The 10,160-nt window shown below is 33.0% G+C and overlaps 1 pseudogene; it reads right to left on the bottom strand.

The window, feature by feature from the left end:
* Positions 1–4,494: 4,494 nt before the first annotated feature.
* LOC120172082 lies at positions 4,495–7,897 on the bottom strand (annotated as a pseudogene).
* Between the last annotated feature and the right edge of the window lie 2,263 nt (positions 7,898–10,160).

The following is a 10,160-nucleotide window of genomic DNA, read 5'->3' as shown; positions in this document are numbered from 1 at the left end:
CTTTGGTGTCTCTTCAATCTTATCAAGGTCCACCTCATCTTCAAGCATCATTTCATGAGTGAGGAGTGAACCGATTAGCTCTTCAAGAGTTAAGGATGTTAGATCCTAGACTCGATGATTGCCGTCTTCTTTGATTGCCACAATTTTGGGAGGGAGTAGACTAACTTCCTCACAAGCTTTTCATTTGAAATGATCTCTCCATATGATTTGAGACCATTGACAATCGTTGAGAATCTATCCGTCATAGCTTTGATATCTTCATTTGGTTTCATCCTGAAATTTTCATAGCTATGCATTAGAATACTAATTTTAGATTTCTTTACCTCATTGGTACTTTCATGAGTGATTTGAAGTTTGTCCCATATTTCTTTGGCGATTGTACAAGATGAAACTCTTCTGTATTCATCTGGTCCAAGAGAACAAAATATGATATGGATGGCTTTGGAGTTTAGCTGAAACATTTTTGTCTCTCCTTCACTCCATAATCTTGGATGAGTGAGAGGCTTGAAGTATCCTTCTTCTACGAAATTCCATGCTCCCATGTCACTTGCTTGAATGAAGTACGTCATCCTATTTTCAATAGGCATAATTAGCCCCATTGAAGAAAGAAGGCTTGTGGACGGGCATCGAATCGAGACCGGAGTCGAAGTTTGAAGTAAAGGCCATTGATGACTTTGATTATTGATATAACTCTTCCCGAATCGACTCAAGAGGCGATTAAACCTTCAAATGAGTTAGGCTCTGATGCCAATTGTTTAGTTAATCGATTGACGGAATTGTCCAAGAGGGGGTGAATTGGCAATAAATATTTTGGTGGAAGCTTTTGCAGAAAATTGAAAGAAATTGCACAACGATTTAGAGTGGTTCGACTTTCTCAACCAAAGTCTACGTCCACTACCTTAGCTATCCACACTATGATTTTCCACAAACTCACTAATTTTCTTTCTTTTGAGGACAAAGAGTAACCTTACAAACCCTCAAGAATTATACCCCAAATTCTTGAGAACACTCTCTCCCAAATAGAACAATACAAATTTGTAAACTTACAAGGAAATCCTCACAAGGTAGATTGTTTGCACAATTCTAGAACAAAGAAAAGAACACTAAAAAATGAATACAATTGAGCATAATAAGTGTTCTTGAAAGCAAGATGAATATTGAATGAAAAATAGGCTTGAAATGTTCAAACTCGAGGTTTGATGCTTTCTCTTTGATTCTCTCTTGATTCTAGTTGCTTGATATTTCTTGTTTTTTATCAATGGCTTCTAAGCTTGCTTAAATACACCTTGAATCACTTCTGAACGTTGGGGATGATTAGAGAAGATAATATAGCCTTTTTAGTGTGAAAACAATTAATAAAACAACTTGGAGCGTGGGGGGAATCGGTACCCCCTATGGGGAATCGGTTCCCTAAGTGTAAAATTCAAATATTTCAACCGTTACACAGGGGGGGGAATCGGTTCCCTCCGAGCATACTGGAATTCTCGGAGTCAAACCATTAAGGGGGAAATCGGTACCCCCTTGGGGGGGAATCGGTTCCCTCTGAGGAATATGGAATTTTTGGCTTTGAAATGGTTCGAAATACTTTGAAAAATTATTTTGAAATTGTTTTAAGATTAAAACTTAATTTTACACTTGAGTAAGGATTAAAAATGATTTTTGAAAGATTTAGAGTAATGTTTTGATATTCGAATAATTATATCGAATATACTTAGAAAACCTTTATTGCACAATCTTAAAATTCATTTAACTTAATTTGTTATATCGAAATATCAAAATGTTTTCAACAGAAAGAAAGGGAGAAAATAGCAAAGGAGAAGATATCAGAGAAAAGTGGAAGAAGAAGAAAGGGAGAGCACAACATCGAGGTAAGTTTTTTAATTATTTTAATTAGTTTATTATTTTAAATTATTAGTTTGTTAGTTTATGGTTTAAGTTAAAACAAAATTTTAGTTAATTATTTAATTAGTTTGTTTGATGGTTATATATTAAAAAAATATTTAATTAGTGTGTTAGTTAGTCTAATATTTAATTAGTTTATAGTTTGTTAAATAGTTAAGTTATATTTTGGTTGTTGAATTTATATTATATAAAAAATTACTTTATTAGTAGTTTAAGTTTTATTATAATAAAAAATAGTTTATTAGTTTAAGTTATATAAAAGAATAATTATTTAAATTAGTTTATTGTTATAAATTATTAGTTTATTATTATAAATTAGGGTAAAAAAATAGTTAATTAGTTTGTTAGTTTAAGTTATATTATTGTTAGTTTAAGTTATATCATATAGAAATAAAAAAATATTTAATTAGTATGTTTGATAGTTACATATTAATAAAAATAATTAGTTAGTTTGTTAGTCGTTAGTTATATATAAAAAATATATAATTAGTTTGTGTTAGTTAAATAGTTAAGTTATATTTGTTTGTTGAATTTATATTATATAAAAAATTAGTTAATTAGTTTTTTAGTTTAAGTTATATTAAAGAATAGTTTATTAGTTAAAGTTATATTAAAGAATAGTTAAAGTTATATTAAAGAATAGTTTAATAGTTGTTTAAGGAAAAATTTACATTTAACTTATATTTTAAAAAGTTTAGTTTGTTAGTTTATTATTTTAATATATTATAAGTTATTATAATAAATTTTTTTGTTGTGTTGTAAAATAGTTAGTTAGTTAGATTATATTAGATTATATTAAATGATTTTTTAAATATTGTTATTTAATTTTTTTTACAGATTCATTCCAATGGCTGACCAAATTCCACTGCTGAGACTTGACAATGAACATATTTCAAGTCATTTGGGAATAATGGTGAATAATATATTTGTTTAATGAATTATAATTAAAAAATATTTGAATATTATTTTATGACTATGATAATTTTTTGAAATATTTAATTGCAGGAGGACGAGCAGCGAGTCCTTCGTCTTCGGCTACATAAAGTGCCCACGCCACACCCATTGATAGAAGAAAACTTGCAAGAGGCTGGATTTTGGTATGTAACATTTATGCGAGATTACAAGTTGGTCCCAGTTTGATCAGTGTGTTGATTGAACGTTGGAGACTAGAAACGCACACGTTTCATTTGCCGTGTGGCGAATGTACGATAACTCTGGAGGATGTGGCAATGCAACTCGGGGTCCAACAAATGGGATGCCGGTGGGAATGTCACATGAGTTTAATAATGTGGCACAACTTTGGAGCTTGTTTCTTGGGAAAGCACCCGTACCACCATAGTGTAAAGGGTGGCGTGTGAGGTTGTAATGGTTGAAGAATGAATTTCAACTTCAACCAAATAGTACGGAGCACGAAATTATATATGCAACTCGAGCATATATATTACAGTTGATTGGGGGAATTTTGATGCCTGATAAATCTGGTAGTTATGTTCACACTCAGTATCTTCTTTTTTTAACAAATTTTGAGAATTGTAGGCAATATAGTGGGGATCAGCGATATTGGCGTTCTTGTATCGTGAGATGTGCAAGGCGTCATTAGTCGTGAATGATAATAATACAGCAGAAATCGGTGGATTCTGTTGCTGCTACAATCATGGGCTTGGCATAGACTTCCGTTTTTGACACTGATTAGTCGGACTGCGGTTGACTTTCCACTTGCCGGAAGGTAATATGAATCCTCTATTTTAATACAAAATATTAATTAGAAAATATTTATTTTGATTAAAATTATTGAATAAAATGGTCATATTTTTGTTTTGATTGATATATAGATGGAGGCATAAAATTGAAGGCACAGGGTTGGTGCACAACAAAATTAAAGAGTTAGGCTGAAGATCGACATTAAGGACAAAAATGAGATATGTATAATCTGTTATTTTTAATTATTATTTAAATTAACTATATTATTTTATTTAAATCAATTTTATTTTATTTTTGTAATTTTACAGTTTAATTGGAGACCATACATGAATGAAGAAATTTTTGCTTTGATACCGCACGATATTTTAGATGGGTTTCAATATTGGTGTGCTGGTATACCATTGATCAATTTTGCTTTTGTTGAGATCTAATTTGGGGATAGAGTGCTAAGGCAATTCCACTTCCACCAACCTATTTCTCGGAGTCCATGGGATCATGACCTCCTCCAAAACTTAGATGGTCGTCGTCAGGTGAATTGGGTTGAGACGCATGACGACCTACACAGATTTGATGGTCGTCGTAAAGAAGGCGTTAATTGGGTTGAGAAGCATGCAACCTACATTAATGCTTAGAACAATAGGGCTTCATTCATGCCAACTCTTGACGCCATTCAAGACGACGACTTTAATTTTGAGACTTCGGCTTACCTTACTTATTTTTGGGATAATGAAAGCCGTTCCTCACAACAATAGTAGAGAGGCAACAATTTTTGAAGTTTAAGAAAAGATTTGGTAAAGCTGAATACTCAATTTGAACAATTAATCTGGGAGATCATTATTTCGTGAAATAAACAATTTGAGAGCATTATCTCGTTGATTTTGCCCAACATCTTCACCCCTTGTACCTTCCAAGCATCATTACGGTGGCCTGAGGATTAGTCCCAGGCGAGTCGTTGAACGTGGATCCATCGATATCCCTCAAAGAATCCACACCAAGAACCTTGAAGTCAGGATCAACAACTTTACCAACTTGGCAGCCTCCATGGTAGTGCCATATAGTCATCACTGTGTCCTTACAATACACTTCCAATGGCATGAAGGATTGTAATGTTTAGGCAACAAATTCACTGGGCCATTGGCTGTCATATTGAGAAGTACCGGCCAAGGAAGAGACTCATATCTGAATTTAGCGAAAGGCTTTGATTCGACAATTTTCTCAATGGTTTGGATTCCTTGGACACATCTTTGTAGGTCTTGTGAATCCTTGAAATAATTGAAGGTGAGCGATGGGTTCTCGTTCGGATTTCGTGTTCGGAGCTCCAAATGACCCGTCGAAATCGGTCCACCTCTAAATGCTGCCTCGGCTGTGGCTTCTGGTGAAAACATCCTAGAAGGAGAGGAAGCACCGCCGGCAGCTTCAATGTAGCTTCCGAAACGAGTGATACCAACTACTTGGATAAGTGAAACCTCAGCTGGAATAGGAGACGGGATAAAGACGGCGTTCATGGGGTTATCAGACATGCCTTGGCCAACCTGTGGTTGGTGAAGCACCGGCTTAATGTTGTGGGACTTGAGATGTTCTGCAGGCCCCACTCCACTCAACATCAACAGCTGTGGGCTTCCCAGTGCTCCTGCTGATATAATGATCTCATTCTTTGACCCTCTTTTAAGATAGGCTTTGTGCTTTCCCCCTCTTGCATCTCTAAATACCACTCCACGAGCCTTCGGTTTTTTTCTCCCTACCATACGGACACAGAATTTTATATTATGGAACTTATAATATCTTAGGAGTGGAAAGAAATTATCAATCGAAAATTAAAAGAAAATATTAGAAATATTGAAAAACTTTGGGTTTTGATTAAGTTAATAGGATTATGTACCTTCAACTGCAAACAAGATTTTGTGCACAGAAGCATGTAGAAGGACAGTGAGTCCACTGGGATTAGCATACTCCAATGTGTGTCGATTCCCTTGTTGATCGAAGATTGTTCCACCCACTTTGGTCCCATAAATATGGTCATAAGTGAAGCCATTGAATGGCAACACCCCAGCCTCCAGCAAACCATCCCTTACCGCCGACTGCCATTGTCCAAATGGTGGCTCAAATGCCACCAATTTCTCCACCCACCTATACGACTCATTCACTAATCCTCCATCCCAACCAGCCTGCCTGATAAATGAATCCATTAATTCATTAGCCTATAATATGGAGGGAAATTAAAGTAAAAGCTTTCGGGTACAAGTTGGTTAATTGACATATTCGGTGGAGGCGCGTGTGTAAAACCCTGCATTGAGACAACTTCCGCCGCCCAACACCCTTGCCCGTGATCTTCAGAGATGAACTGTTGCGACGGAGACGACGGGGAAAGGTCGGAGAGGGCGGCTCCAAAGCTGGTCATTTTAGTTATGTCGGGGTTACCATAAGGGGAGCCACCACGTTCAAGTAGCAAAACGGTGGCTTTTTGAGATAATGTGGCGGCTAATGGGCATCCGGCGGTTCCACCACGACAATAATGTAGTCATAATACGAAAGGTTGGAGCAGACGTCGCATTATGTATGAACGAGTAGTTTGGAGCTGAAAATATGTAAAAGTGTATAAATTATTTTTAAAAATATAAGAAAACTTTTAATTAATATAAGATAATATATATATATATATATATATATATTTAAAAATAATTTTTAATCACTTAATATTAAATATTTATATTTTTAAAGTTAAAATCATAAACTTAAAAAAATAATAATTTGCTCGCGTTTTAGCTTTTGTGCATGAAAACGATGGTATGGTAATAAAATAATTATTTTATTTGTAATATAAATAAAATATTTAAAAATTTGATTTATTGGAATTATTTGAAATATGTACATATCATTGATGAGAATAGAAATAAGACACGCACGCTGTAATATAATATGTGGATTCAAAGGAGAGCAAATTATTTAGTCTTAATAAAGCACAACAGTATGGGCGGCATTAATTTGGCAACAATTTTTTGTTTTAGGGTGTAATGAATGAAAGGAGACCATGACAAATACTTGGGAGATGAGAAGGAGAAATGTTAACTTGTATTTATTCATCTATAAAAAAAAAACCTTTTATTTATTTATTGATTTGATGAAATTAATGTATTACATACAAAAATTACATATTTCAAAATATTTTTATTTTTAAAGTCACAGTTGATATTGATGCATTAAATATGTGGTGTGGATTTTCCCCCCAGATTTATTTATGTTTTACTTTGAATATATTCAAGTTATTAGTTTAATTATAAATATAATTTTAATTTATTCAAATATTTTTAATTTTAGTTATAATTGTATCATCTTCTTTCTTTTAGAAATAATTTGGGATGATTATAGAGTAATATATGTTCATAATTATCTTAATATATTGATAATTCACTCACATTCTACAAACATAATTATTTAAACATGAATACTCTATACAAAATAATATTTACTTTTATTATCGAAACCACTTAATCAGTTCATAATTATATCTTTAAACAACCCTAAATTTTTTTCATATTCATGGCTATAAATAATAAAAGTGAGATAAACATCTAGGCCATATCTTTTCATTCATTCATAGAAGATTTTGTATTCTCAAATAGTATTTTGGATTATTCTTAAGATGTGATTATGGATTAACTAAACTAACAAATAATAAAAAAATTACTTTGAACTAGGTTATTATAATGTCTCTGACTCATAATTCTACATGAAATAAGAACAGTAGCACATTGAGTTTTATGAATTTTTAAATAGTTTTAGGGATTATAAGTTATAACTTTTTACGTTCTTTTTTAGTCATTGATAATTTTATAAAATTTAACTATTTGATCTCAAGATTTCTAAAAAAATAATATTTTTTTAGTCACTGAAATTACTAAATAAATTTAGTTTTATGAAATTTAATTACGAAGAAAAACTGAGATTGCATTAAATCAAATTCTGAAGGCTGAAAGAATTGCCTGCTTAGCCTAGAATCCATTTATTTATATCTCATCCACGACGTTAATATTAATTACTTTTATATATATATATATATATATTGGGAAAAGAATTATATAAAATTTAGAACCATATAGTTTTCTTAATTTAATCAAAGATCGGTTTAGATCAAAGTATGCATATATTGGCAATTCAGCTAGAAAATAAGGGAAAAGATTGAATGAATATTACCTGTTTCAGTGGCAGCGAAACCTTGAAAGAAGATAAATCCAGCTGCAAAAAGTGTCAACCACCCAGCACTCATTGTCTGCAAAACGCAAGGCCAACACTTTGTCAAAGACACATGAACAGATGATAGATTCTTGGAAGGGACGGAACAAAACTTTATATTAACGGAGTGAGTTTATAGAATTTTAGGGCACGAAAAAAATATTACAATAGAAAATACAAAGAAAACATCTAAATTATATAAGAATTTTAAATTTTAGAAAACAAGTGCCCTGTCAGCCCCCTCGATGCATCCGTGCTTGCGGGAAGGTAGGGTTGAAACAAACCAAAGAAGGTTAAACTGTGCCACTCTTTGCAGACAATGGTACCTGATTCAACAATCCAAGCTAAGTAGTGGCACTGGAACAGCTGCTTCTTTTTTCCCCACCTGGAAAAGCACAAGGCTAGAAAATGAAACCAAGTGTGGGTTGCTCCTTCAAGTTGGAGCTTGGTGATTCAAATGTAAATAATGGCTCGGCGTTGCCTACCACACTTTTCCTGCTAATAATATATATATATATATATATATATATGCTGATTGACATTGCAAAACAAGCCAGCAAGTGGTGGAACAGCGGGAGTTGAGCTTGTTTTAATGCACCTTATAGTAAGTAGCTCACAGCTACAGATATCCATATTCTAGAGGTTTTAGTCCAGAAAAAGTAGCTACTCCAGTATTTTATAAAAAAAAACGCTGTCCAATTGTATCATCATCATCAAACTGAGTCTATTAAGATGCGATGCAATTAAACAGAGCGTCTTAATTAGAGAGGAGAGACATGAATTCCTGTAATTAAAGTATTTTTTAATAAAACAATAAAACTAGTATCTTTCATAAAGTTTGATTGTGTTTCTCTGATTTATTAATAAAATATTAATTGTTCAAAATAATAAAATATTATTTTATTTAATAAAAATATATTTTCAATTTTTATATAAAGTCCTAAAAAAATTTCTAGACGATTCTATAATTAAAGGTAAACAGAAAAAAAAGGAGAAACTGAAAATCAAAAGCATATTAAACACTAGTTTAGAAATCGCAATTACCAATACTAAAAGATAACTACGCTTCATCACGCTATATATAGGTTAGTACTGAAATGCAAAGAATACTAAATTGGGTAGAAACCGTTTGATTTGCTTTGGTCCACTTTGATTTGTGTATATTTCTTTTAGAAACAATCTTCTTGATATAATATTATTTTATTAATTTATATTTTACAGCTTTTATTTTATAATCATTAAAATAATATTTACGCTAGTTACTTATTTTTGTGACTGTTACTTGCTTTTTATCCATTTGTTCATGTAGACACTCCATTCCATCTCGATTTTACACGTTACATATTTATAATGTTTATATTTATGTGTTTACATGTTACAGATTCAACAAAAATTCACAGGCCCAAATACAAACAAAAAATCCCAAAACCCGAGAACCCACCTACCCAACAGTGGACCCAGGCAAACGCAAACATACCCACAACCCGATTAAAGACCCGAACCAGTCTAGTTAGGGTTTGGAAACCCTAGCTTCACATCTTCTCTCATTGGCGCCGCCAAAGAGTCTTTCTCAAAGAACACCCTCATGATCGGTTTTCTCGGCATTGTGATCTCATGAAACACCAGAAATAACCAAGTAGTGTCGTGGGACTCTCAACAACCGAAAAGCAAGTGTTTCAGTCATAGTAGGAGTCCAAAATCGAGCTAAATATAGGACCTTTAAACACTATAAATACATATACGAAATACACGAAAAATCACTAAAAAATATACAAAAAGTGCACGAGCAAACACAAGAATCAAGCAAAAAACATGTACTTATAAACGTGAAAGGAAAAGAAAAATTAGTGCAAAAAATCTTACGATCTTCGAAAGAAAAGAGATATTTTTCTTGGTATTTTCGGCTTGCATGCTTCACTATATTTGTTTTAACTAAAAAAACTTCAAAAACGAGATTTGGCTAAGGATCGGAGAGGAAGGTCGAAAGATTTTTTTAGATCTAGACCACCTTGGCCGTTTTGCAAAAATAGTTTAGAGTTTTGAAAATAGAAAAAAACTTTGAAAAAAAATTGTGCCAACCGATGACCAGTGGCCGGAATCTGGGTTCACCAAGAATCCGCGGCCGTGTTCTTTAAAAGTGAAGAATACTTGAGAGAAAAAACCAAAGGGGAGTTTAAATTTTGAAAGAATGAAAAATGAGAGGGTTTGTTTTAATTTTGGTATTTATACCAACCCGATGGACCGACCGCCGACCCAACCCACTTTGCATGGGATCCGCGTGTTTTAATTGCAAAAGGAGGGAATCACATTTTCAGTCCCCCAATTTT

This window comes from Hibiscus syriacus, unplaced genomic scaffold, assembly GCF_006381635.1.
Source record: "Hibiscus syriacus cultivar Baekdansim isolate YM2019G1 unplaced genomic scaffold, ASM638163v2 tig00111841_pilon, whole genome shotgun sequence".
Classification (NCBI taxonomy): Eukaryota; Viridiplantae; Streptophyta; class Magnoliopsida; order Malvales; family Malvaceae; genus Hibiscus; species Hibiscus syriacus.
The sequence above is the reverse complement of the archived record's forward strand: the minus strand, read 5'-3'. Positions and strand labels throughout refer to the sequence as shown.